This window comes from Erythrolamprus reginae, chromosome 9, assembly GCF_031021105.1.
Source record: "Erythrolamprus reginae isolate rEryReg1 chromosome 9, rEryReg1.hap1, whole genome shotgun sequence".
NCBI classification, from domain to species: Eukaryota; Metazoa; Chordata; class Lepidosauria; order Squamata; family Dipsadidae; genus Erythrolamprus; species Erythrolamprus reginae.
In genome coordinates, this window is record NC_091958.1 from 37,539,062 (window position 1) to 37,566,479 (window position 27,418).

General features: G+C 44.5%; 1 protein-coding gene across 2 annotated transcripts in view; it reads right to left on the bottom strand.

Moving 5' to 3' along the window:
* LMF1 (lipase maturation factor 1) overlaps window positions 1-27,418 on the bottom strand; it is a 170,200-nt gene that overhangs the window by 136,538 nt on the left and 6,244 nt on the right. Inside the window, exon 2 of one of the 2 annotated variants that reach the window (XM_070760837.1) lies at window positions 16,338-16,647. The gene's annotated coding sequence lies outside the window, so the exon portion shown is untranslated. Of the gene's footprint in view, window positions 1-16,324; window positions 16,648-27,418 lie in introns of both variants that reach the window. The other variant, XM_070760836.1, reaches the window with a different exon arrangement.

The window sequence follows — 27,418 nt, forward strand, 5'->3', positions numbered from 1 at the left end:
CTCTAGGAATCTCCTGGGAGGAAACAGGGCTGGAAAAGGCGTGGGAGAAGCCTCTGTGGGGCCTCTTTAGGAATCTCCTGGGAGGAAACAGGGCTGGAAAAGGCGTGGAGAAGCCTCTATGGGCCTCTCTAGGAATCTCCTGGGAGGAAACAGGGCTGGAAAAAGCGCAGAGAAGCCTCTATGGGGCCTCTCTAGGAATCTCCTGGGAGGAAACAGGACTGGAATAGGCGTGGGAGAAGCCTCTTTGGGGCCTCTCTAGGAATCTCCTGGGAGGAAACAAAGTCTCTACCCTCCCTGTGGTTTTCCCCAATCGCACGCATTATTTGCTTTTACATTGATTCCTATGGGGGAAATTGCTTCTTCTTACAAACCTTTCTACTTAAGAACCTGGTCACGGAACGAATTAAGTTCGTAAGTAGAGGTATCCGTGTAGTCTAAAAAATATGATAATTCATGCATGCAAAGGCCCCCTTATCCCCCCAAAATGTCTAGGCAGCTAATGTTAATACTTAGCTAAACAATTCAAAACTTCCTGCTTCTTTAAATTACCCCGTAACAAAAGAACTACAGCATAACAACACAATGTAGCAGGAGTCAAGCTACTGATAGAAGGAAGGGCACGGATTAAAACAGAAGATTTACTTGAAAGTACATACTTTCTGAAAAAGAATTTACCTTCTGGAAGTTATTAATGAGGAAGTGAGACAGGTGCCCTTGGCAGGGAGTTTCTGAACTCAAATAATAAAACTTGGCTTTGGAAAAACGGTGACAGTCCTAAGAATTACCTTTTTAAAGGGGTTAATCTGGGCACGTTCTTCAGTTAGAAAGATTTTTAAATATAAATAATGTTCAGCACATATATTTTAAAAATAGAGGGTGTCCCCAAAAAATGTATATACACATTTTAAATTATTGTAAACTTGGTATTTATTATAATTTTATTATTTTAAAAATGTAAAAATATTTACAAGTATCATTTTATTGTTTTTTTCACTGCATCTTAACTAATTTTAAATAACTGTAAATAGCTAATAATTAAACTGTTTGTGTTTATTTTGCAGATTCAATCCCTGAATACAATAATGATAGCCAAACTAACCTTCGAAAACAAATAAAAACAATAAAAACAATGAAACAATAAAAAACAATAAATAATGAAATAATAAAATTATAATAAACACCCAGTTTATAATTATTTAAAATGTGTATACATTTTTGGGACACCCTATATGTTGGTATTTCCATCCTTATCCGCAAATGTACAGGTAGTCTTTATTTAGTGACTACAATTGATTTGGCAACCTTAGTTATGACCACACCTAGAGTATTGCATCCAGTTTTGGTTACCACACTATAAAAAAAGATGTCGAGACTCTAAAAAGAGTGCAGAGAAGAGCAATCAGGATGATTAGGGGACTGGAGGCTAAAACATACGATGAACGGTTGCAGGAACTGGGCCTGGATAGTCTAGTGAAGAGAAAGACCAGGGGGGAAATGAGAATAGTCTTCCAATATTTGAGGGGCTGCTACAAAGTGGAGGGAGTCAAGCTATTTTCCAAAGTAGCTGAAGGCCAAACAAGGAATAATGGATGGAAACTGAACAAGGAGAGATTCAACCTGAAATAAGGAGAAATTTTGTGACAGTGAGAACAATCAACCCATGGAACAGAAGTTGCCTTCTGAAGTTGGGGGGGCTTTATCACTGAAAGCTTTTAAGATGAGTCTGGACTGCCATATATTTAGAAATGGTGTAGGGCTTCCCATTTGGAGGAGGGTTTGGACTAGATGACCTACAGGGTCCCTTCCAACTCTGTTAATTTGTTCTCATCTCATCTCATCTCATCTCATCTCATCTCATCTCATCTCATCTCATCTCATCTCATCTATCTATCTATCTATCTATCTATCTATCTATCTATCTATCTATCTATCTATCTATTGGATTTGTATGCCACCGCTCTCCGAGGACTCGGGGCGGCTCAGAACATGTCAAAAACAATATACCATATACATATCTAAAAATCCAATTAATATACTAAAATATCTTACTTTCAGCTTTCCTTTACTCTGCCTGTGCAAGAATTGGTTGCAAAGTTATTTTTTGGTCACTGTGGTTGCTGCAAACTGTTGCTAAATGAGGCAATTACTAAACAAGGGCCAACTGAATTCATTATTACCTATAACTGATAAGGCCATATGAGATAATAATTCTTTCAGGGATGCATGGTGAGAATACATTGCTAAAAAAATAATAAAGGGAACACTTAAAACAACACAATATAACTTCAAACTTCTGTGAAATCAAACTGTCCTCTTAGGATTGTCAACCACACTGGTTGACAATCAATTTCACATGCTGTTGTGCACATTCAACTTTGTACAGAACAAAGTATTCAAGGATTTCATTCATTCAGATCTAGGATGTGTTCTTTGAGTGTTCCCTTTATTTTTTTGAGCAGTATAGTAGATTCCCTATGACTCCATTTTGCCACATTATGGTTTTTCAAGTTGTGTCAGAAAAGCTAGTAATTGTTGGTCGTGTCCAATTCACATCCTTGGGAAACCAGATAACACATTTTATACCCTGGGCTTCTACTAGTTGATTCCTGTAGTGCTAAACCTCACCTCAAACCCTCTCTCCCATGCCAAGAATCTTAAATCTTTCTCCCTGAACATGTCAACAGACCTGAGACATATTTGTGGTTCTCCGACTACTTTAACACACTGAGTCTATTTCCTCAAGGGGAACAGCTTGAGTCTTTGTACTTGGTGGTTTGTGATAACACCAGATAGTTCTGGTAGATGGGCTCTGAGGCAGAGTCCCTGGGGACACTTAGGGCCCACAAGATGGACAAAAGATGTTACTCTAGAGCAGAGGTTTTCAAAGTTGGCAACTTTAAGACTTGTGGAATTCAACTCCCAGAATTCTACAGCCAGCTGTAAGGAAGACAGCATTTTTTGCTAAAGTGTTTTTACTTTCAGTTTGAAGCATATTACAGGGGTACCTCTACCTTCAAATGCCTCTACTTACGAACTTTTCTAGATAAGAACCGAGTGTTCAAGATTATTTTGCCTCTTCTCAAGAACCATTTTCCACTTACAAACCCCAGCTTCCAAAACTGTAACCAGAAAAGGCAGGGAGAATCCTTTGTGGGGCCTCACTAAGAATCTCCTGGGAGAAAACAAGGCCAGAAAAGGCGGGGAGAAGCTTCTGTGGGGCCTCTCTAGGAATCTCCTGGGAGGAAACAGGGCCGGAAAAGGCAGGGAGGAGCCTCCATGGGGCCTCTCTAGGAATCTCCTGGGAGGAAACAGGGCCTCCACCTTCCCTGTGGTTTCCCCAATCACACGCATTATTTGTTTTTACACTGATTCCTATGGGAAAAATTGCTTCTTAAGAACCTGGTCATGGAACAAATTAAGTTCATAAGTAGAGGTACCACTATATAACCTTTCATCCAGGATCTTTATTATTTATTTATTTATTATTTGGATTTGTATGCCGCCCCTCTCCGAAGACTTTAGTGGAAAAGGAAAGTCCCTCTCAATATGATCAGAGCAAATTGCTCTGCTTTACCGGTTCAACTCCAGGCACCATGCTGCCCTGCTGCCCTGCTGCCCTAGCTGCATCCATCTGCTGTTTGAAAATGGCCATGCATTTGGCAAGAGGTCCCTGCACTGCACAAAATGTCTGGACTTATAAGTCTATAGAGGTTCTCAGTCATCTAGACCATGATGGCCCTAAAGCAGAGGCCTTCAACCTTGACACCTTTTAGACCTGTAGACTTCAACTCCCAGAATTCTTCAGTCAGCATTCTGGGAGTTGAGGTCCACAAGTCTTAACGTTTGCCAAGTTTGGGGACCCCTGCTCTAGAGAAGGCATTTGGGGGAAATTAAAAGCTCCTATGCACGTTGTGAGTGTTTTCCATCTGGGGTATCAATGAATGGGGAACTCGAACTGTAGAAAATGCCTGGAGCTCACTACCTGACCAAACCACCAAAGAGGGTAGACTGTCCACTGTTGACCTCTCTTGATTCCTAAGACGTCAATAAGGGGCGTGCATAAGTGCACCAGCGTGCCTTCCATCCCTGTCCTAATGTTTCTCTATTATTAATACCAATATCATGTATATAAACATTGTTATATCTACGTACACTGCTCAAAAAAACCAAAGGGAACACTCAAATAACACATCCTAGATCTGAATGAATAAAATATTCCCATTCAATACTTTGTTCTGTACAAAATTGAATGGGCACAACAGCATGTGAAATTGATTGTCAATCAGTGTTGCTTCCTAAGTGGACAGTTTGATTTCACAGAAATTTGATTTACTTGAAGTTATATTGTGGTGTTTTAAGTGTTCCCTTTATTTTTTTGAGCAGTGTGTATTGTAGGCTAGACGATTAAGATGGAAATATAATAGTTACTAGAAATAGAAATCACTGAAGGGAAATTTAGAGGGTGAAAAAGAGGAAGAAGTCAGAGAGAGGAAGAGGTGGGGTGGCGAGAGGAAGGAAAGAAGGAAGGAGAGAAGGGAAGGAAGGTAGATGGAAGGTAAATGGAGAGAGTGGGAGGGGAGTGAGAAAGGAAAGTAGCAACACAGACTGATAAATTATTAATATGATGTGTGTGTACTTATGGCAATATAAGAGTTTAGAGAGAAATATGAAATTATATATGGATACAGTGGTACCTCTACTTAGGAACTTAATTCGTTCCGGGACCAGGTTCTTAAGTAGAAAAATTTGTAAGAAGAAGCAATTTTTCCCACAGGAATCAATGTAAAAGCAAATAAGAGTTTAAAAACTCATCTCTGTCGCCAGGCCTGGGGTTATTAGAGCTTCCCCCTGGCCAATGAATGTTTCCTAATATGACTGTTGTAAGAATTAATTGAAGTTTTAAAATTATAATTTTTTTACGATTGCTTATGTTATTAATTGGATTGTTTTTCTACTATTGTATTATGTGCTGTGAGCCGCCCCGAGTCCTCAGAGTGGGGTGGCATACAAATCCAATTAAACTTTAAACTAAACTTTAAACTTTACTGCATGCAATTGCAGAAACCACAGGGAGGGTGGAGGCCCTGTTTCCTCCCAGGAGATCCTAGAGAGGCCCCATGGAGGCTTCTCCCCGCCTTTTCTGGCTTTGTTTCCTCCCAGGAGATTCTTAGAGTGGCTCCAAGGAGGCTTTTCCCCGCCTTTTCTGGCCCTGTTTTTTCTCAGGAGATTCCTAGAGAGGTCCCACGGAGGCTTCTCCCTGCCTTTTCCGGCCTTGTTTCCCCCCAGGAGATTCCTAGAGAGGTCCCACGGAGGCTTCTCTCTGCCTTTTCCAGCCCTGTTTCCTCCCAGGAGATTCCTAGAGAGGCCCCATGGAAGCTTCTCCCTGCCTTTTCGGGTTACAGTTTCAGAGGCTCAGGTTTGTAAGTAGAAAATGGTTCTTGAGAAGAGGCAAAAAAATCTTGAACACTCGGTTCTTCTCTAGAAAAGTTCGTAAGTAGAGGCATTTTTAGGTGGAGGTACCACTGTACTTTGGGTTTTTAAGGTACATGCATTGATATATGTGGAGATGTGGAGATAAAAGTAATAATAATAAAAAAGTAAGGTAACATGAAGACATGGAAAGAGTTGCAGGTTCTGCTATTAAGAGATGGGCCTTCAAAGGGAATGAATGCAATCGTACCAGAAGTGTCTTCCTTTGGACCAGGAAAAAAAAAGAAAAAGAGAGGATTTAAAAATAAAAAGCAGGACAATCCCACCAACATCCTCTCGCCGGTTGGAGGGAAGTTGAAAAGAACGTGCTGTGAAATCAACAATGCTTGACATCTGAAATCTCCTTCCCCAAAACAGAAAGATGGTTTTTAAAAATGTTAAATAAGGGACTTAAAAAGAATAAATTGCTCCTCGCTGGCAGAAATGAAAGGGGGGATGGGGGAAAGCTCCATTTATCTACCTTTGAACTGGCTTCCCATTACTAACTACATGCTGCCCGTCCAGGGACGGAAGGTTTTGATTCCAACCAGGAAGACGCAGCGCAGGCTAGAAAACAAAAGACTCGAGACGTCAATCCAGGTGCAACGGATTTGGGTGCCAAGGAAAACCTCTCCAGATGTTTCTGCCTGGGCGAGAGCCCACCCTTCTTGCTTTCCGGTAAGCGCATCAGTAGCAAACTGGAATCCCTCCTCTGAAAGGCCCACAGGGAAGAGTGGAAGAGCTCAAACTGTGGGCGCAACTTCAAGATCTACTGTGGCTCCCCTGGGGTGGCTTAGAGCACTGATGGCGAACCTATGGCACAGGTGCCACAGGTGGTACGCAGAGCCATATCTGCTGGCAAGCGAGCCGTTGCCCTAGCTGAGCTCCAACGTGCATGTGTGTGCCGACCAGCTGATTTTGGCTTGCAAAGAGGCTCTGGGAGGGCGTTTTTTGCTTCCAGAGAACCTCCGCAGGGATAGGAGAGGGCATTTTTACCTTCCCCCAGTTCCAGGGAAGCCTTTGGAGCCTGGGGAGAGCGAAACACGAGGCTACTGGACCACCAGAAGTTGGGAAACAGGCCATTTTTGACCTCCAGATGGCCTCTGGGTGGGGGGGAGAAGCTGTTTTGCCTTACCCAGGCATTAAGTTATGGGTGTGGGTACTCGTGCATGTACGACAGCACATGTGCATGCTCTTTAGGCACCCGAGAAAAAAAAGATTTGCCATCACTGCTGTAGATGATAGATAGGTGATAGATGGATGGATGGATGGGTGGGTGGGTGGATGAGTAGGTAGGTAGGTAGATGGATGGACGGACGGACGGACGGACAGACAGACAGATAGATAGACAGAGAGAGACAGACAGATTGACCAATCAAAGCTATAGGAAGTCATATAGAGTGACCATGAACAATCACACACTTGAAGTTTGGATGAATGGTTTTCCTGGCAGGAAAAGGTTTGCCATCACTGGCTTAGAGTCTAGAAATGGGTCGCTATCAGAACAGTCAGGTGCTACATTCGGTAGCAATTTTTGGGATGTGCACACAGCTGCGCGTTCCTGGCGTGCACCCTCGCACAATATTTGGCTTCTGCGCATGGGCAAAGCAAAATCTTTGTGTGAAGACGCTCACGCGGGCAAGGTTTCAGTGATTTTCGCCAATTTTTTTCCTTCGGCACATGCGCAGAAGCAAAAATATCGGTGAAAATCACCGAAATCTCACTCCCATACATATCCTTACACCAGATTTTGCTTGCTGCACATGCGCAGAAGGGCCACCAAAAATTTTACTACCGCACTGTGGGCGTGGCTGGCCATGTGATCAGTTGGGAGTGGCTTGACAATCATGTGACTGGGGAGTGGCTTAAAGGCAGTGAAGGGCTACCAAAATTTTCACTACCGCACTGTGGGCTTGGCTTATGCAAGACGCTTTGCATTTTCTTTCATCATCTTTCAGTGCAAATTGGGTGCTCTGGGGTGGAGCTCCATTTTTGCTACCCACTGCGTTCCCCCCGCCCGGTCTGGACAGCAACCCACCCCTGTATGCATGCCCATTGGACACCCATGCACCCACAACGGCCTCAGAGGGCGCCACAGACAGCAGTCCTTCGACGGACAGAGGAGATTCATGCCATTTCCCCAACCCATCCAGAGCCACGCAGAGGAGCTGGGTCTCCCCAGGTTTGGATCTCTTTCCACGAGATGGAAAGGCAGGTGGCTGAGTCCAGCCAAAGGAAGAGAGGAAGTTTGGAGAAATTAATCCAAGATAAGCCTGCCGAAAGATTGACAAGAGGAACGGGAGAGCCAGGGTAAACAGAGACACCAGGAGCAGAAACAGGAGACGGGGCTTAAAACCAAAATAAATAAAAAGCTACTCGTGCACCAGGACAGATAAGCAGAAGGAAGATTTCTAGACCACAGGTAGTCCTCGACTTACAATGGTTTGTTTAGTGACCGTCCAAAGTTACAAAGCACTGAAAAACGTGACATGAACACTTTGCACACGACTGTGATTCTTCATGGTCCTTTGATCAAAATTCATATGCTTAGACTAGACTAGAAGACTAGACTAGATTAGACTAGACTAGACTAGATTAGACTAGAACATAACAGAACAGAATAAAACAGAACAGGATAGAATAGAACAGAATAAAACAGAACAGGGAGTGGAGTGGAGTGGAGAGGAGTGGACAGGAACAGAACAGAATAGAACAGCAGAACAGAACAGAACAAAACAGAAGAGAACAGAGGAATACAGTGGAGTGGAGTGCAATGCAGTGCAGTGCAGTGGAATGGAGTGCAGTGGAGTAGAGTGCAGTGGAGTGGAGTGCAGTGGAGTGGAGTGCAGTGGAGTGCAGTGGGCCGGGCCAGACCGGACCGGACTGGAGTAGCCTAGAATAGAATAGATTCTTTAGTGGCCAAGTTTGACCAGACGCACAAGGAATTTGTCTCGGTGCAGATGCTCTCACTGTACATAAAAGAAAAGATACGTTTGTCAAGAATCATAAGGTACAACACTTAATGCTTGACAACTGACTCATACTTATGACAGTTGCAGGGTCCTTTTTGCAACCTTCTAACAAGGAAAGTCAATGGGGAATGTGCTGAAGCTGACCAGACCAAGGGTGCTAGCCAGATGAATACCTGGTAAGTAGATGTTTTCCCCTATATTCCTCTGCCAAAACTAAGGTGCATCTTATACTCCGATGCATCTTGTACTCTGAAAATTACGGTAACTTTTCAAGAGTCAGCTGACAGCGGCCACTTCGTTGGATGAGTCTTTCTAGAGTCATCCAGGCACTTTGGGGCTTTGAAAGAAATGTGTGTGGGGGGGAGGTTTTATTTCCTGTGGTCAGCAAGGATCAAGCTTCATTCAAGGGGCCTTTACTTTCTTAAATTGCAATTTCCGGAATCAGACACAATTGGCTGAAGAAGAGGATTCTTCAGAAAGGCCTTCAGACAAAATTAAATGTACTGGGAATTTCCAGCTTCTGGAATTAGGGGGAATTATTTCCCCCTAAAACCTACCCACTCCCCCCCAGTTCCAACTTCCATTGGAAAGGAGTTTATAATCAGAAGGTGGGAGAAGGAGTAATTACTGTAGTAATTATCACCCCAAACTCCTACAGTGGTCCCTCTACTTACGAACTTAATTTGCTCCGTGACCAGGTTCTTAAGTAGAAAAGCTTGTAAGAAGAAGCAATTTTACCCATAGGAATCCATGTAAAAGCAAATAATGTGTGCGATTGGGGAAACCACAGGGAGGTTGGAGGCCCTGTTTCCTCCCAGGAGATTCCTAGAGAGGCTCCACGGAGGCTTCTCCCTGCCTTTTCCGGCCCTGTTTCCTCCCAGGAGATTCCTAGAGAGGCCCCATGGAGGCTTCTCCCTGCCTTTTCCAGCCCTGTTTTCTCCCAGAAGATTCCTAGAGAGGCCCCACAGAGGCTTCTCCCTGCCTTTTTCGGCCCTGTTTCCTCCCAGGAGATTCCTAGAGAGGCCCCACGGAGGCTTCTCCCTGCCTTTTCCAGTTACAATTTCGGAGGCTCGGGTTTGTAAGTGGAAAATGGTTCTTGAGAAGAGGCAAAAAAATCTTGAACACCCGGATCTTATCTAGAATAGTTTGTAAATAGAGGCATTTGTAGGCAGAGTTACCACTGTATTTGCCTCATCCACAACCATCGCTCTAAGCAACTGTCATTGCAGTGTAAACACAACAATCATGGCATCGTCTTGACCCCTTGCTGGGAATGTGAATTTTTTTTTCAAAACCCACCAAATATGACCACAACCAAACAATCTCAGGAACAAGATCCTTTTCACCCAGCTCTTTCCCATATTGTACTATCACTAAAATGAAGATGAATGGCGAGTTGGGGTAAAAGAGAAATTTCTCTTCCTCGTCTTATCATCACCCTTGATCAAACTGCCATTAACTCTTGATCATTAAAGCTACCAGTTGCCATAAATTACCTGATCTCGTACCGACCTGTCCACTTTTGCACAAACAGAACCAGGAGCAGTTACCCCAAGTAACCTTGGCCTAACAATCCAGTCTCAAATATCCAAAGCAATTTTAAAAACCCACAGTGCTAGAGTGAACCGTGTGCATGGGAGGAGCTGCTTTTCAGTAGATGTCTTGTGAGAAGCACAGCAGTCAGCCCGCTCTCTATTCATAAGCTGCTAGAGGCCTGCACAAAAGAGGTGGATGCTCCTTGTTAGAATGTCTAGGTCAGTATTTCCCAACTTTGGCAACTTGAAGATAGTTGGACTTCAACCCCCAGAATTCCCCAGCCAGCATTCCCCAGCCTTCCCTCTCTATCATTCTGTAAGTCTCCTGAATGAGAAAGTGGGTCAGACTAGATGGCCACCGAGTTCCCTTCCCTCTCTATCATTCTGTAAGTCTCCTGAATAAGAAAGTGGGTCAGACTAGATGGCCACTGAGTTCCCTTCCCTCTCTATCATTCTGTAAGTCTCCTGAATGAGAAGGTGGGTCAGGTCAGACTAGATGGCCACCAAGGTCCCTTCCCTCTCTATCATTCTGTAAGTCTCCTGAATGAGAAGGGGGTCAGACTAGATGGCCACTGAGTTCCCTTCCCTCTCTATCATTCTGTAAGTCTCCTGAATGAGAAAGTGGGTCAGACTAGATGGCCACTGAGTTCCCTTCCCTCTCTATCATTCTGTAAGTCTCCTGAATGAGAAGGGGGTCAGACTAGATGGCCACCGAGGTCCCTTCCATCTCTATCATTCAACGTGTGTGTTTGTGTATGAAAGAGCAAACTGGCCCATTCTTTCCTTCCAAAAGTAGCATTTTGTAACAACTGTTCTGATTGGATGGTGGCGAAGTGTCCAATGTGGCCAAAAGGCTGTGGCTGAATTTGGATTTTTGTGGCGAAAGGGCTGGGGCCAAGAGCTAGGGGCCTTTGGGCGAGGGAGAGAAGGCAGCGGCCGATCAGCTGCTGCGGAGGAAAGAGCTTCATCCAACTGGCAGAGGCAAAAAGTCCCATCCCCTCGCACACAGCAAGTATACACACAGCAAATATAAAGCTCTCTAGTACAAACTCCCCCAAGAGGAACATCGTTGGCTCCTTCTTACAGCACATGTCTCTTAAAGGTACAGTCTTAAACTCACATTGTTGGCCTATGTATTGCAACACCCAGCATATTTACATACAGTATTCTAACACTCCTATTATTAGCTCTACGGAAGATGTAACTCAGGGCATTTCACTTCCCCATCCCATTCAGGAGAATAGCCGAAGCTCCTAGGCATTCAATTTATAAACTAATTTTTGCAACGAAAAGGGAGTTTCTTAATTTCCTACAGTAGAAACATCCTCATTTTTATAGAGTGAAGTGGAGTCATGTAGAATAGAGTGGGAGTAGAGTGGGAGGAGGAGGAGTAGGAAAAGAATAGAATAGAAGGGAAGGGAAGGGAAGAAGTGGAGTGGAGTGGAGTAGAATAGAATTCTTCATTGGCCAAGTGTGATTGGACACTGAAGGAATTTGTCTTTGGTCCATATGCTCTCAGTGTACATAAAAGGCAAGATACATTCATCAAGAATCATAAGATACAGTACATAATGATATAGGGTACAAGTAAGCAATCAAATCATACTAGGAAACAATCAATATAAATTGTAAGGATAGAAACAACAAGTTACAGTCATGCAGTCCTTAATGGGAGGAGATAGGAAGGCCTATTGGAGAAACGTAGCACAATCCTGTGACATTCCGGTATCTTGGAAATCCTCAAATACTGCATCGCATCACAGCTTTGAATTCTTTCACACGTTGCTAAAATCTTTTTGCTGAAAACCGCTTCCACCTTCTCTAGGAAAGCAACCTCTTTTTTTCTTTCCTTCACTGAGTTTTCCTTCCAATTGTTTTAGTTGTTGCTTTTAAAACCAGATCAGAAAATTGATCCAAGCCAGTAAGCCAACAGGAATTTTGGCACCACAAAACTTTCTCCTCGGCAGTGGGCTTAGTCATGAAGTCACGAAGCTTTTCTGGATTTACTGAAAGGCAAACTGTTCACTGGTGTTGAGAAATTTACCATAAATACAACTAGTGGAGAGAATATTTTTTTGTTTTGTTTTGTTTTGTTTTGTTTATTATTTTATTTATTTTGTTTTATTTATTATTTTATTTTTTATTTTTTTATTTTATTTATTTTATTTTATTTTATTTTATTTTATTTTATTTTATTTATTTTATTTTATTTTATTCTATTATTTTATTTTTATTAAATGGATTTATATGCCGCCCCTCTTGGGCAGAATAGAAGCTTCCATGGAAATAAAAAGAGTTGCTGGACAAAGAGCCAATGGGGAGTAGTGGAGAAGTTGCTACAAGAAGGGAGATCTGGATTCAAATCCCGTTCAAAGGTCCTGTTTTTCCCAAAAGGCAACTGAATTTTGTACCCAATTAACTTGTTAGGAATATTTTAACATGTGAGAGGAGGAACTAGGGAGCTGTTCTTCCAGCTCTAGTGTCCAAGCCTCTAGAGTACCAGACTGAGGAGTTTGGATTTATATATATAATAATCAGAGGATGTATAACATTTAGTTTGTCCATCAGCATGGTTGTGTGAAAAAAAAACCCTGTGTGTTTGTTTCCCAAGATGCTGTTGTATTGCTTCTTTAAAGGGGACCAATGGCTGACTTTGCTTGATTGCTTTATTCTTCTCTGCCGCCTTCCCCTTTCATAATACAGTGATCCCCCGCTCGTTGCGAGGGTTCCGTTCCAGGACCCCCCGCAACGAGCGGGTTTTCGCGAAGTAGCGCTGCGGAAGTAAAAACACCATCTGCGCATGTGCAGATGGTGTTTTTACTCCCACAGCGCTAGCGAGGAGCCGAAGATTGGGGGCGGCGCGGCTGTTTGCCGCCGGCATGGGGGGCTTCCTAGCAGCCCCCCAAACCCGGGTTGGGGGTCCGGGGGGCGCTGGCTCTCGGCGCTTTCGAGCTGAGTCCGGGAGCGAATTCGCTTCCGGACTCAGCTCAAAAGCGCCGATAGCCAGCGCCAACGAACGGCTTGTCCACACTGGCTCTCGGCGCTTTCGAGCTGAGTCCGGGAGCGAATTCGCTTCCGGACTCAGCTCAACAGCGCCGATAGCCAGCGCCAACGAACGGCTTGTCCACGCTGGCTCTCGGCGCTTTCGAGCTGAGTCCTGGAGCGAATTCGCTTCAGGACTCAGCTCGAAAGCGGCGAGAATGAACGGCGTGGGCGGGCGAAGGGCGGGCGGCAGCGAGGAGTTTGCGTGGGCGGTGGGGAAACTCCTCGCTGACGCCAGCAAGAGGGGGAAGACCCGGGGAAGCCGCCCAGCAGCTGATCTCCCGGTTGCCATCTACGCATGCGTGCCCATAGAAAAAACGGGCACGCATGCGTAGATGGTATTTTGACTTCCGGGTTGAAAAATCGCAAAGTACCCTGTTCGCAATGGTTGGGGACGCAATAAACGGGGGATCACTGTAATCATTTGAATATTTGGCCATTGTTTTCCCATGGTCTTAGGCGACTCTTGTGAAACAGTCATTTGACCCCCAAATAGGTCCCGACCCCCAGGTTGAGAACCACTGCATCAGTGGGAGTGTCATGTTCTCTCTAGTTGTATATTCTTATTTGCTCTTCTGCAATGTATCTGTAGCTATATGATAAGATATTTAACCATGTATAAGTTTGTATATATTTAGCTGTATATAAACCACTATTAATTATCTAAAGGCTCTACGTGCTATGTGCTGAGTTTTTGCTCCTGGGTTTATCTCATAATACTAATTACGCCTAAACTCTGACAGAACCAAAGAAGCTTCTTGGATAAGATACAACATGTCTTCACGGAAAAACAAAAGAAGTCCACTTGCCTTTTGAAAAAGCACCTTTTGAGACAATCATGAGCTGGATGACTGAGAATCTTCACAAATGTTCGAGTCCTTCCTTGAACACAGAACCTCTAGGCACAAGTTTGAGCCAAAGATTTTCTTTCATCCTCATTTTACTGACTTTGGAAAGAGGGAAGGCTGAGTCAACCTGGAGCCTACTGAGATTTGATACTAGGACAAGGGGGCACTCCCTAAAGCTCATAGGTAAGAAAGTGAGGACAAATCAAGAGAAATATTTCTTCACCCAGAGGGTCCTTGGTTTATGGAATTCACTTCCAGAAGAGGTCGTGAGGAGCTGTCAGCCTTGATAGCTTCAAGGCAGGATTAGACAGATTCATGGATGCCAAGTGTATCATGGGTGGTTATTGAAACGGATGTCCAAGTGCTGCCACTATGTTGGTTGAGGCAGGCCGGATTCCCTTGGGTCCCATTTGTTGGGGGTCCAGGGAAAGGGAGGTCTTGCCTTCTCTTTCTGCTCAAGATCCCCATGGACAATTGGTGGGCCCCTGTGTGACACAGAATGCTAGACTCGATGGGCTTTGGCCTGATTCAGCAGGGCTCTTCTTATGTTTTTATGTTGATCTGCCAAACTGCTGGCAGCGGGTGATCAGCAGAAGTAGCCTGCTGTACTGCACTCTAAGCACTGCACCACCGAGGCTCACAGCCCCTCTCCCCATTAGCTTCCAGCTTTGAGAAATTATTGGACAATCTCTCCTTCCCTTGGGGAGGAAAAATTCATTTAAATAGTCTGTTCACAGGCTATTATACTGTACATCCCTATAATATCTCTGCTCACAGATTTGGGCAAGGGGGAGTGTGGACAGCCACTATAACAGCCTGATGGAAATTGTGTTTTTTGTTCTGGGTCATGGTCAGAGGAAGAGGAGGTCCAAGGAGAGAATTCGGTGGTGCAGTGGTTAGAGTGCAGTATTGCAAGCGACTTCTGCTGATCATCAGCTGTCAGCAGTTTGGCAGATTGAATCTCAGTAGGCTCAAGGTTGACTCAGCCTCCCATCCTTCCAAGGTTGGTAAAATGAGGATCCAGATTGTTGGGGGCAATATGCTTCCTCTCTGTAAACCACTTAGAGAGGGCTGTAAAGCACTGTGAAATGGTGTATAAGTCTAAATGCTATTGCTAAATGCTAATTTACAAGGCCTTTATACCCAGGTGCCGATGGAGACTGTTGCTCTGCAGTCTATGAAGTTCCAATGGAAGATTTTTCCTTTTATTTTCATTGTGTCCGATTCTCAAAGACTGCCTGGATAAATCGCTGCAGTTTCCTTGGCAAAATTTTTCAGAACTGGGTTTGCCATAGCTGAGAGAAAGTGACTGGCCCAAAATCACCCAATCGGCTTCATGCCCAATCTTCTGTTTCTACCCTGGTGCTTTAACCACTACACCAAACTGGCTCTCCCACTTAAATTCAAAATAAATCTAAAACAATTAAAGATAGGAAGGGAAATGGGGGGGGGGGACACATCACATCAGGGAAATTTGCCAATTCTCCAGGATCTGTGATGACGCAGTGGTTAAAATGCAGCATTGCGAGCTGGGTCTGCCCAAAATCTGGAGTTCGATCCTGACCAGTTCAAGGCTGACTCAGACTTCCATCCTTCCAAGATTGGTAAAATGGGAACATGGATTGCTAGGGGAAATATGCTGACTCTACAAATCCCTTGGAGAGGGATGTAAAGCATTCAAGGAGAGGGATATACAGTGGTACCTCTACCTAAGAACGCCTCTACTTACAAACTTTTCTAGATAAGAACCAGGTGTTCAAGATTTTTTTGCCTCTTCTCAAGAACCATTTTCCACTTACAAACCAGAGCCTCTGAAACTGTAACTGGAAAAGGCAGGGAGAAGCCTCCGTGGGGCCTCTCTAGGAATCTCCTCGGAGGAAACAGGGCCGGAAAAGGCGCGAAGAAGCCTCCGTGGGGCCTCTCTAGGAATCTCCTAGAAGGAAACAGGGCCAGAAAAGGTGGGGAGAAGCCTCCGTGGAGCCTCTCTAGGAATCTCCTGGGAGGAAACAGGGCCAGAAAAGGCGGGGAGAAGCCTCCGTGGGGCCTCTCTAGGAATCTCCTCGGAGGAAACAGGGCCGGAAAAGGCGCGAAGAAGCCTCCGTGGGGCCTCTCTAGGAATCTCCTAGAAGGAAACAGGGCCAGAAAAGGTGGGGAGAAGCCTCCGTGGAGCCTCTCTAGGAATCTCCTGGGAGGAAACAGGGCCAGAAAAGGCGGGGAGAAGCCTCTGTGGGGCCTCTCTGGGAATCTCCTGGGAGGAAACAGGGCCTCCACCCTCCCTGTGGTTTCCCCAATCGCACACATTATTTGCTTTTACATTGTTTCCTATGGGGAAAATTGCTTCTTCTTACAAACTTTTCTACTTAAGAACCTGGTCACAGAACGAATTAAGTTCCTAATTAGAGGTACCACTCTAAGTCTGTTAAGGCTATTGCTATTCCCAAGCAGAAAAATAAGAAACTAAGAGGGCTTACCAGATCTGTCCCACGTTAATTAAGGAGAGGTAGATTATCCACACAGCAGCCATGAGAATCATGTTGGCACATCCAGTGACCAGGACAAATGCCGAGATGGCTAAACCAATGAGAGCGAAGGCATCAAGGATGCTGTCCATGCTGGACCAATCCAAGAACCAGATCAGAGTTGGGGCGTAGCTTAATGTCTCCATGTTTATTCTGCCCTTGAAATGGCGCTTCACATCCTCCAAGAACAGCTTGCATGGCAGAAGCCCTCGATCTCCGATCAGGGCTTTGTTTTGATGGTAGGCAACCAGAAAGGCAACAACTGGAAAGAACAACAAGAAGAGTGAAGAGGAATCCCAAAACTTAACAAACTACATTTCAACAGTAGAACCTCTGTAGGAATTAGCAATAGCAATAGCATTTAGGCTTATATACCGCTTCACAGTGCTTTACAGCCCTCTCTAAGTGGTTTACAGAGTGTCACCCTCTTGCCCCCAACAATCTGGGTCCCCATTTTACTGACCTTGGAAGGAAGGAAGGCTGAGTCAGCCTTGAGCCTACTGAGATTCAATCTGCCAAACCACTGGCAGCTGGTGATCAGCAGAAGTAGCTTGCAGTACTGCACTCTAACCACTGCACCACCGAGGCTCTTCATTGAGTAACATAGAATAAGCAGAGACTTTGTAGGCCCGGGTCGGCAACCTTAAACACTCAAAGAGCCATTTGGACCCGTTTCCCATAGAAAAGAAAACACCAGGAGCCACAAAACCTTTCCTCTGCCCATTTCCTTAGCAGTCACAAAACTAGCATATGTACCGTGTTTCCCCGATAGTAAGACCCCCCCGATTGTAAGACATATGGGGGGTTTCAGGGGGGTCGGCTTATATAAGCCATACCCCGAAAGTAAGACATATGTAACACGGTATAAACGGTATTGCGGGGGGGGGCGATGACATTGCTTCCAAGCTCCCCGCGTGCCCCTCGCCTTCACTCGCCGCGGCGCCACCGCCTCTTCCCCTGCCGAGGCTCAGCTGCAAGCGGCCAGCGAGACCGAGCGGCTCCGAGGCGAGCAGCCGGAGCTGCGCCCTCCTTCGCCCGCCTCCTTTCCGCTCGCCTCGGAGCCGAGCGGCCTCGCTGGCCGCTTGCAGCTGAGCCTCGGCAGGGGAAGAGGCGGTGGCGCCGCGGCGAGCGAAGGCAAGGGGCGCGCAGGGAGCTGCCGGAAAGGAGGCTGGTGAAGGAGGGCGCAGCTCCGGCCGCTCGCCTCGGAGCCGATCGGCCTCGCTGGCCGCTTCCCCTGCCAAGGCTCAGCTGCAAGCGGCCAGCGAGGCCGAGCGGCTCCGAGGCGAGCGGCCGGAGCTGCGCCCTCCTTCACCAGCCTCCTTTCCGGCAGCTCCCTGCGCGCCCCTCGCCTTCGCTCGCCGCGGCGCCACCGCCTCTTCCCCTGCCGAGGCTCAGCTGCAAGCGGCCAGCGAGGCCGCTCGGCTCCGAGGCGAGCGGCCGGAGCTGCGCCCTCCTTCGCCCGCCTCCTTTCCGCTCGCCTCGGAGCCGCTTGCAGCTGAGCCTCGGCAGGGGAAGAGGCGGTGGCGCCGCGGCGAGCGAAGGCGAGGGGCGCGCAGGGAGCTGCCGGAAAGGAGGCGGGCAAAGGAGGGCACAGCGGCGGCCGCTCACCCTTTTTGACTGCCCATCCACCCCTTGACCTGCCTTTAGCCAGCCAGCCGAGCGTCCGTGTCGCCGCGGAGTTGGCCTCCCCTGCCGAGAAACATTGCCGGGAGCGGCGAGGGGATGCTCCCCGCAACCCGCCGAACGTCGAGGTCGGCGCCCGCCTCCTTTCCGGCAGCTCCCCGCGCCCGAAGACGAGCCAGCCCCGGTGCCCAGGACAATGTAAGACATACCCCCAAAGTAAGACACAGTGGGGCTTTTGGGGGTAAAAAGATAGTAAGACACTGCCTTACTATCGGGGAAACACGGTAGTTGAATTAAACGTTCTGTTTTCTTTTGAAATGTTTCTTTTCTTGGATTTATCTATGGTTGGCCTACCAGAGGTCGAAAAATGCAATAAAGGAGTGCTCACAACACCCATGCTACCAATCCACTAAAAAACTAATTTCCACAATACTGTTTTAGGATATGTAACCATGTAGGATGCCATCGAAAAGCTCTCATTTTGAGAAGCAACTGAAACCAATAATCTCCAACAGAAAGTGGTCAGAAATCTACCTGAGAGACAAGCAAATGTCCGGAGAGGGGCGGCATACAAATCCAATAAATGAATGAATGAATGAATGAATGAATGAATGAATGAATGAATGAATGAATGAATGAATGATTAAATAAATAAATAAATAAATAAATGCCTCCTATTGATGGATGGAGATTGTAGTTTGTGTTTTCAAAAAGTGCTTAGTGATCAAGAAGAACCAACCAAGTCATGGTTTCTTTGCTGATCCCCAACAAAATTCAAGTCGGGGTGGTGCAGTGGGTAGAGTGCAGCACTGCAGGTCACTGAAGTTGACTGATAGATCTGCAGTTCAGTGGTTCAAATCTCACCACTGGGTCAAGGTTGACTCAGCCTTCCATCCTTCCAAGGTGGGTAAAATGAGGACCCAGATGATTGTGGGGGCAATACGCTGGCTCTGTTAAAAAGGACTATTGCTAACATGCTGTTATGCCCTTTGTTAAAAGGGCACTATAAATAAAATTATCATTACTATTACTATTACATTACTATTACTATTACTATTACTATTACTATTACTATTACTATTACTATTACTATTACTATTACTATTATTATTATTATTATTATTATTATTATTATTATTATTATTATTATTATTTCAACTCTGTACCCAGTATGAAATTAATCAAGATGATGTATGTCTTAGGGGCAAGGATACAGATTCCATGCCTGGGTAAATGGTTATTTTTGAACCCACATTTTTAGTTTTAAATCTTGATTGAAAACAGGAAATGCAGAAACTTCTTCCAAGCAGGTAACTTTTTGGGACTTTCTGAAATATTCACTTCTCTATTTCATTTATCATTACAAGGCAGTACTTACTGGTATTATTTGGATTGTCCGATAAAATGACACTTTATTTAACCATAGTTATTGGAAAAAAATTTATAATTGTTCATAGACTATGCAAAGCCACCAAGCATGGTTTGCAAAACACAACAGATGCGGTCCTGTCACCTAAATCAAATCTAAATCATGGTTTAGCATAATGTGTGAACCCGACCACACAACCAAGGCTTATCTTTAAGTCTAGTTATAGTTTGGGCCCCATCTGCCCGAGAGAATGAACTTCCCATTCTTCAGAAAAAAATCAAGAGAAAGGCAAGTTTATTCAGGTGTGACTCTATATTGTGGCAATCCAACCATGACATAGGTACAGTCTTTACTTTTATTATTCATTTTTAAAAATTTTAAACACCTCGTTACCCAAACTCTTGAAACAGTTTACAATCAAATGCTATGTTTTATTTTTATTTTTTTATTAAAATAATTTTTATTAAATTTCTTCATTAAAAAAACATATAACATATAATAGAGAAAAAAAACACCATACAATGCACAAATACAATACACAAGTATACATATACAACTAAAGCATAGCAAAGAAAGAAAAAAAAGAAAAGAAAAAACAACAAATAAATAAAGAAAAAAACTTAATCACAACAAATATATTAACTTATATTTATTTTGTGCTTTGTGAGGAGAAACTGATAATAATAATAATTCTTTTTCTTGTCCTATTATCAATAAGGTATAGTTTCATTTCCTGGAATTAATATATGTTTTCTTTCATCTGGCATTAGATAATCGATGCTCTAAAATGCTCTAAAAGGTAATTTTAATAAAAAGTTATGTAAGTAAAATAAAATAAAATGCACATATAAACTAGCAGCAGCAAAGGAGACTTTCAAAATCTAAAATGACACAAATCAGAAACCATTAAAAGCTAGTTCAAAAGCCTGAGGGAAAAGGTGCTAAAATAAATATGCGAATATGAGGATCACGTGAGCTTCTGGCAAACACATTTCGTACCAGGGGGACCACCGTATAAAAAGTTTTCCTTTCATAGAGAACCATCTCTCCTCTTTAATGAGGAGGTCCCCACTAGATAAGGCCTAGGTGAGAATACAGCGGTGACCTTGATGTACCTAAATCATAGATTGAATTTTATTCAAGTTTATTTCATCAGGCAGTCCAATTATAGATTGACAAGACTTTTAGACTTTTGTTTTCTTGGGGTTGAGGGAGAGAGATTGGCCAGGAGTCACTTAACTGGCTTCCAAGTCTAAGTAAAGACTAGAATTCAGAACTTCACAACTTCTCGCCTGGTACCTTACCACTACACAAAATTGACTCCTACAGTTCCATATTGCTATGCCCACAATCAATGCAATAATGATACCATTTGCTTTAGGTCATCAATTAAAATGTTGTTAACAAGGTGACTCCTTTAGACTGGCCTAATACATACAGATACAGATACACACATACCATGTATAACATGTACACACACACACATGCACACATATACAGAGAGAGAGATGATAGATAAATTGATACTGTAGATGATAGCTGATATATGATATATATAGAGATGATAGATAGATAGATAGATAGATAGACAGACAGACAGACAGACAGACAGACAGACAGACAGACAGACAGACAGACAGACAGACAGACAGACAGACATGATGGAGTGATAAATTGATACTGTAGATCAATGATGGTGAACCTGTGCCACACATGGACGGATGGATGGATAGATAGATAGATATAGGGATAGGGACAGACAGATCGATCGATCAAAACTGATCTAGAACATTGATGGCGAACCTATGGCATGGGTGCCACAGGTAGCATGTGAAGCCATATCTGCTGACACACGAGCTGTTGCCCTAGCTCAGCTCCAACATGCATGTATGTGCCGGCCAGCTGATTTTTTGCTCACACAGAGATTCTGGGAGGGGAGTTTTGGCTTCCAGAAAGCCTCCAGGAGGATGGGAGAGGGTGTTTTAACCCTCCTTCGGCTCCAAGGACGACTTTGGAGCCTGGGGAGGGTGAAACACGAGCCTACTAGGCCTACCAGAAATTGGGAAACAGGACGTTTGCAGCCTCCAGAGGGCGGGAGAAGCTGTTTTCATCCTCCCCTGGCATTGAATTATGGGTGTGGGCACTCGGGCATGCGCGATAGCATATGCCTATGCTCTTTCGGCACCCAAGAAAAAAAAAGGTTCACCATCTACTGCTGTAGATGACAACTCATAGATGATAGATGATACATGGATGGATGGATGGAGGGAGGGAGGGATGGAGGGACGGACGGAGGGACGGTAAATTGATACTGATAGCTAATAGATAAATAGAGATAGATAGATAGATAGATAGATAGATAGAGAGAGAGAGAGAGAGAGAGAGAGAGAGAGAGAGAGAGAGACAGATGACAGACAGACAGAGAGATCAATCAAAGCTATAAGAAATCATATAGAGTGACCATAAACAATCACACACACAAATTTGGAAGACTGGTTTTCCTGACAGAAATAGTTTGGAGCAGTTGCCTGAAGAAATCTTCAGCAAAGATTTTACGAAGAGTCTGCATGAAAGCTCTGAATTTCAGCTTTTGTGGCCTCTCAAATATCTCAGGGCTCGGTTTTACTGGCACCCCATGAGAAAATAAATTGTGGTTACTTGCAGGGTTTTTTTAATGGAAAACAACTAAAAACGTACCCCCAGCAGCAGCCAGTAAGCGTTGGAGAAAAAATTAGACATCTGTATCGGTTCATATTAAAAACGCCACCACTTGTCCGTGTGGAGTCTTTGAATGCCATCAGAAGGTATCCGACCGAACCCAGGACCTTCCTTCGTACAATTCCCTCAAAAATCATCTTGTTTAAAAATAAAAATCCACTTCCCTGGTATGGGAGAGGAGGGTCATGTCTTCCACAACCTAATTAACTTTGATTAACATGGCAATTTGCTAAGGAGATTCTGTTGCAAGTGGCAATCAAAACCTACCTCAAAATTACTGCCCTATCATCTAAACTGCTCATCAGCTGCAAAAAAAAAGGCAAATTAGACACCAGGCTTAAGTGCAAACATAAACAAAAAAAGAGCAAATTAGGGAAAAATATACATTGCCCAAATGGGTTAAGGGGGGGGGGGGGGGAAAGAGGGCGAACATGCAGGTTACACAAAAGAAACTTCAAGAAAGACAAGTTTAGCCACAAGAGAGTCTTTCCTTCAAAACCAATGCTGACACTAAGTCCTTCTTCCAAAATAGCAAGAAGCAACCTTTGGAATAAATAAAATATTGAGGTTAAAAGGTGGATCATGTGCCTCTTAACAAGACCTAATCGGATAAACAAGGTCCAAGAGGATTAAACTAGGTACTAGGTTCACCCACATCACACCAACTCTCCACGAGCTGCACTGGCTCCCAATCAGTCTCCGGATGCAATTCAGGGTGTTGGTCATCACCTATGGCTTACGTCTAGACCAGGGGTAGGCAAACTTGACTCTTCTATCACATATGGACTTCAACTCCCAGAATTCCTGAGCTAGCATGATTGGCTCAGGAATTCTGGGAGCTGAAATCCACAAGTCACAGAAGAGCCACGTTTGCCTACCCCTGCGACCGATAAGGGCCCATGGGGCTGGCCTTCTCCAAGCCCCATCAACCAAGCAATGATAACTGGCGGGGCCACAGGAAAGGGCCTTCTCTGTGGTGGCTCTAGTTCTCTGGAACCAGCTGCCCCCGGAGGTCCATACCTTCTCCACCCTACTGGCCTTCCGCAAAGCTGTAAACACCTGTCCACCAGGCCTGGGGCTGTTGACGAAATACCTAGATCCGGGCATGAGAGATATTGAGAGATACGTATGGCTTCTACTAGGGTTTTGTAATTATTTTTTAAATTGTTCTTTTAAATATGTTTTTTTTTTTTGGTTGTAAACTGCTCAGAGTCCTTGAGAAGTTGGGCGGCATATAAATTAGATTAATAAATAAATAATAAATAAATTGAGCTCGCTTTTTCTCAAATCTAAGGGCAGGTAGCAATTGGAACAATATTTTTAGTGAGGTCAAAAAAATTATCCAAAATTCTTCTCTTCTTTTATTCAAAGGGCACGAGGTCTTTCCATCAGCCCACTGGTGGAGTTCGTTCCTTCCAACGACTGATTTGGCCACCCACTTAAACATTGCAACTCCAGCAATCGGGATAGCTGCCAAAGAACATGTTAAACCCAAAAGGCGAGGACTCAATAAGTGAGGCGAGCCAGTTCTTGAACCAGAAGAATCGTGTGCAGCATATAAGGCTCCACGTTCCACCTCTGGCACCCATGCCATAGGTTCGCCATCGGGTCCCGTTGACTAAACAACGTCATCTGGTGGGCCCCAGGGGAAGAGCCTTCTCTGTGGCGGCCCTGGCCCTCTGGAATCAACTCCCCCCGGAGATTAGTACCACCCCCACCCTCCTTGCCTTTCGTAAGCTATTGAACACCCACCTATGTCGCCAGGCATGGGGTAACTGAGACACCCCCGGGTCCACATAGTTTATGTATGGTATGATTGTGTTGTATGGTTTTAATGAAGGGTTTTTAGATGTCTTTTTATTATTGGATTTGTTATATTGCTGTAATTGTTGTGAGCCGCTCTGAGTCTCCGGAGAGGGGCGGCATACAAATCTAATAAATTATTATTATTATTATTATTATTATTATTATTATTATTATTATTATTTAATTAATTAAGGAGCCTTTATTAAGGCTAACAGAGCAAACGGCAATCACAACCAGTGACAGCTCAGGAAACCTTATCACCTCGAGGTTCGACTACCGCAATGCTCTCTACACGGGGATGCCTTTGAAGAGCGTTTGAAAACTACACATCATGCAAAATGAGTGGTCATGGACCTCCCTAGCTATGCCCATGTCTCTCCAGTACTCCACAGGCTGCATTGGCTATCGATTGGTTTCTGAATGCAATTCAAAGCATTGGTTATGACCTATAAAACCCTATATGGCAGTGATGGCAAACCTTTTTTTCCTCGGGTGCCGAAAGAGCGTGGGTGCCCACACCCATAATTCAGTGCCTGGGGAGAGTGAAAACGGCTTCCTCTGCCCCCTGGAGGCCTTCTGGAGGCCGGAAGCGGCCTGTTTCCCAATTTCTGGTGGGCCCAGTAGGCTCATGTTTTGCCCTCCCCAGGCTCCAAAGGCTTCCCTGGAGCTGAGGGAGGGTAAAAACACCATCCTTTCTTTCTTTCTTTCTTTCTTTCTTTATTTATTTATTTATTTATTTATTTATTTAAACATAGAAGTCTGACGGCAGAAAAAGACCTCCTGGTCCATCTAGTCTGCCCTTATACTATTTTCTGTATTTTATCTTAGGATGGATATATGTTTATCCCAGGCATGTTTAAATTCAGTTACTGTGGATTTATCTACAACGTCTGCTGGAAGTTTGTTCCAAGGATCTACTACTCTTTCAATAAAATAATATTTTCTCACATTACTTCTAATCTTTCCCCCAACTAACTTCAGATTGTGTCCCCTTGTTCTTGTGTTCACTTTCCTTTTAAAAACACTTCCCTCCTGGACCTTGTTTAACCCTTTAATATATTTAAATGTTTCGATCATGTCCCCCCTTTTCCTTCTGTCCTCCAGACTATACAGATTGAGTTCATTAAGTCTTTCCTGATACGTTTTATGCTTAAGACCTTCCACCATTCTTGTAGCCCGTCTTTGGACCCGTTCAATTTTGTCAATATCTTTTTGTAGGTGAGGTCTCCAGAACTGAACACAGTATTCCAAATGTGGTCTCACCAGCATTCTATATAGCGGGATCATAATCTCCCTCTTCCTGCTTGTTATACCTCTAGCTATGCAGCCAAGCATCCTACTTGCTTTCCCTACTGCCTGACTGCACTGTTCACCCATTTTGAGACTGTCAGAAATCACTACCCCTAAATCCTTTTCTTTTGAAGTATTTGCTAACACAGAACTGCCAATACAATACTCAGATTGAGGATTCCTTTTCCCCAAGTGCATTATTTTACATTTGGAAACATTAAACTGCAGTTTCCATTGCTTTGACCATTTATCTAGTAAAGCTAAATCATTTACCATATTTATTTATTTATTTATTTATTTAATTTATTTATTTATTTATTTATTTGTTGGACTTGTATGCCGCCCCTCTCCGAAGACTCCCCCGGAGGCTCTCTGGAAGCCAAAAACTCTGTCCCAGAGCCTCTGTGCGAGCCAAAAATCAGCTGGCCGGCCCACAGGTGCAGAATGGAGCTGAGCTAGGGCAACAGCTCGTGTGCCAGCATATAAGGCTCCACGTGCCACCTCTGGCACCCGTGCCATAGGTTCGCCATCACTGCTATATGGCATCGGAGCACATTACTTATGGGGCCTCCTCCTGCCGCATGATTCCCAGTGACTGGTGAGGTCCCACAAAGTCGGCCTTCTCCAGGTCCCATCAACCAGAGAATGTCACCTGGGGGGGCCTAGGGGAAGAGCCTTCTCTGTGGGGGCTCCGGAGCTCTGGAACCAGCTCCCCCCAGATTCACACTGCCCCCGCCTTCGCAAGAGTCTGAAGACTCATTTATGCTGTCAGGCTTAGGGCTATTAATTACTTGACTCCTGGCCGATGAACAAAATCTATGTTTGCTGTGTGAATGGGAGTGATTGATTTGTAATAAGCCTGGGTTTTAGATTTGTTTGTTTGTTTATTTGAATTTTTTGTTGTTGTTAATGTCACTCTTCACCTTAGACTCAGGGCGACTCACAACATGTTAACAATAGCACTTTTTAACAGAGCCAGCCTATTGCCCCCACAATTCGGGTCCTCATTTTACCCACCCTGGAAGGATGGAAGGCTGAGTCAACCTTGAGCCAGTGATGAGATTTGAACCGCTGACCTACAGATCTAGCAGTCAGCTTTAGCGTCCTGCAGTACTGCACTCTACCTGCTGCACCACCTTAATTTTATAGTTAATTGGATTTAAGATGTTTTCCATTGTTTTTTATATGTTGTGAGCCGCCCCAAGTCCTCAGAGAGGGGCAGCATAGAAATCCAATCAATCAATCAATAATAAACAATCAGCCGCTCTTGCTACGTCTGACAGCCGGCGATATGGGAGCTTCTAAATCAGGGGTCTCAAACCCGGGCACTTTAAGACTTGTGGACTTCAACACCCCCCCCCAAAAAAAATCCACACACACACACACAAAAAAAAAAAAAAAAAAAAAATATGCCCCACCCCCCCAAAAAAATTCCCCCAATTTTTTAAAAAAAATTTACCTGTGGAGGTAGCAAAATCGCGCACGGAGCCGCAGGTGCACCCGTGTTTCGGCATGCGCAGAAGCAAAAAAAAACCCTCACTGAAACACAGGTGCACCTGTGGCTCCGTACACGATTTTGCTACCTCCACAGGTGCAGAAGCAAAATCATGCTGGCCCCGCAAGCACTCACGAGCTGCGGTGGCGAGCCCAATTTAGCATTCTGGCTAGTAACCCACCACTAGACGTGATCCTCTTTTGCGACCTTCCAATAAGCAAAGTCCAGGGGGAAACCAAATCCATTCATTCATTCATTCATTCATTCATTCATTCATTCATTCATTTATTAGATTTGTATGCCGCCCCTCTCCACAGACTCGGGGCAGCTAACAACAATAAAAAGACAACGTAAACAAATCTAATATTAAAAACTAAAAACCCCAATTTAAGAAATCAGCCATACATACAGTCATACCATACATAAATTTTATAAGCCTAGGGGAAGGGAATATTTCAATTCCCCCATGCCTGACGACAGAGGTGGGTTTTTAAGAGCTTACGAAGGGCAAGGAGGGTGGGGGCAACTCTGATCTCTGGAGAGAGTAGGTTCCAGAGGGCCGGGGCCGCCACAGGGAAGGCTCTTGCCCTGGGTCCCGCCAAACGACATTGTTTAGTTGACGGGACCCGGAGAAGGCCAACTCTTAACAATCGGGTCACTCCCTCAACAACTTGCAGCGATTCACTTAACTACAGCAAGGAAAATCATAAACTCATTTTAAAAATGTCTCAC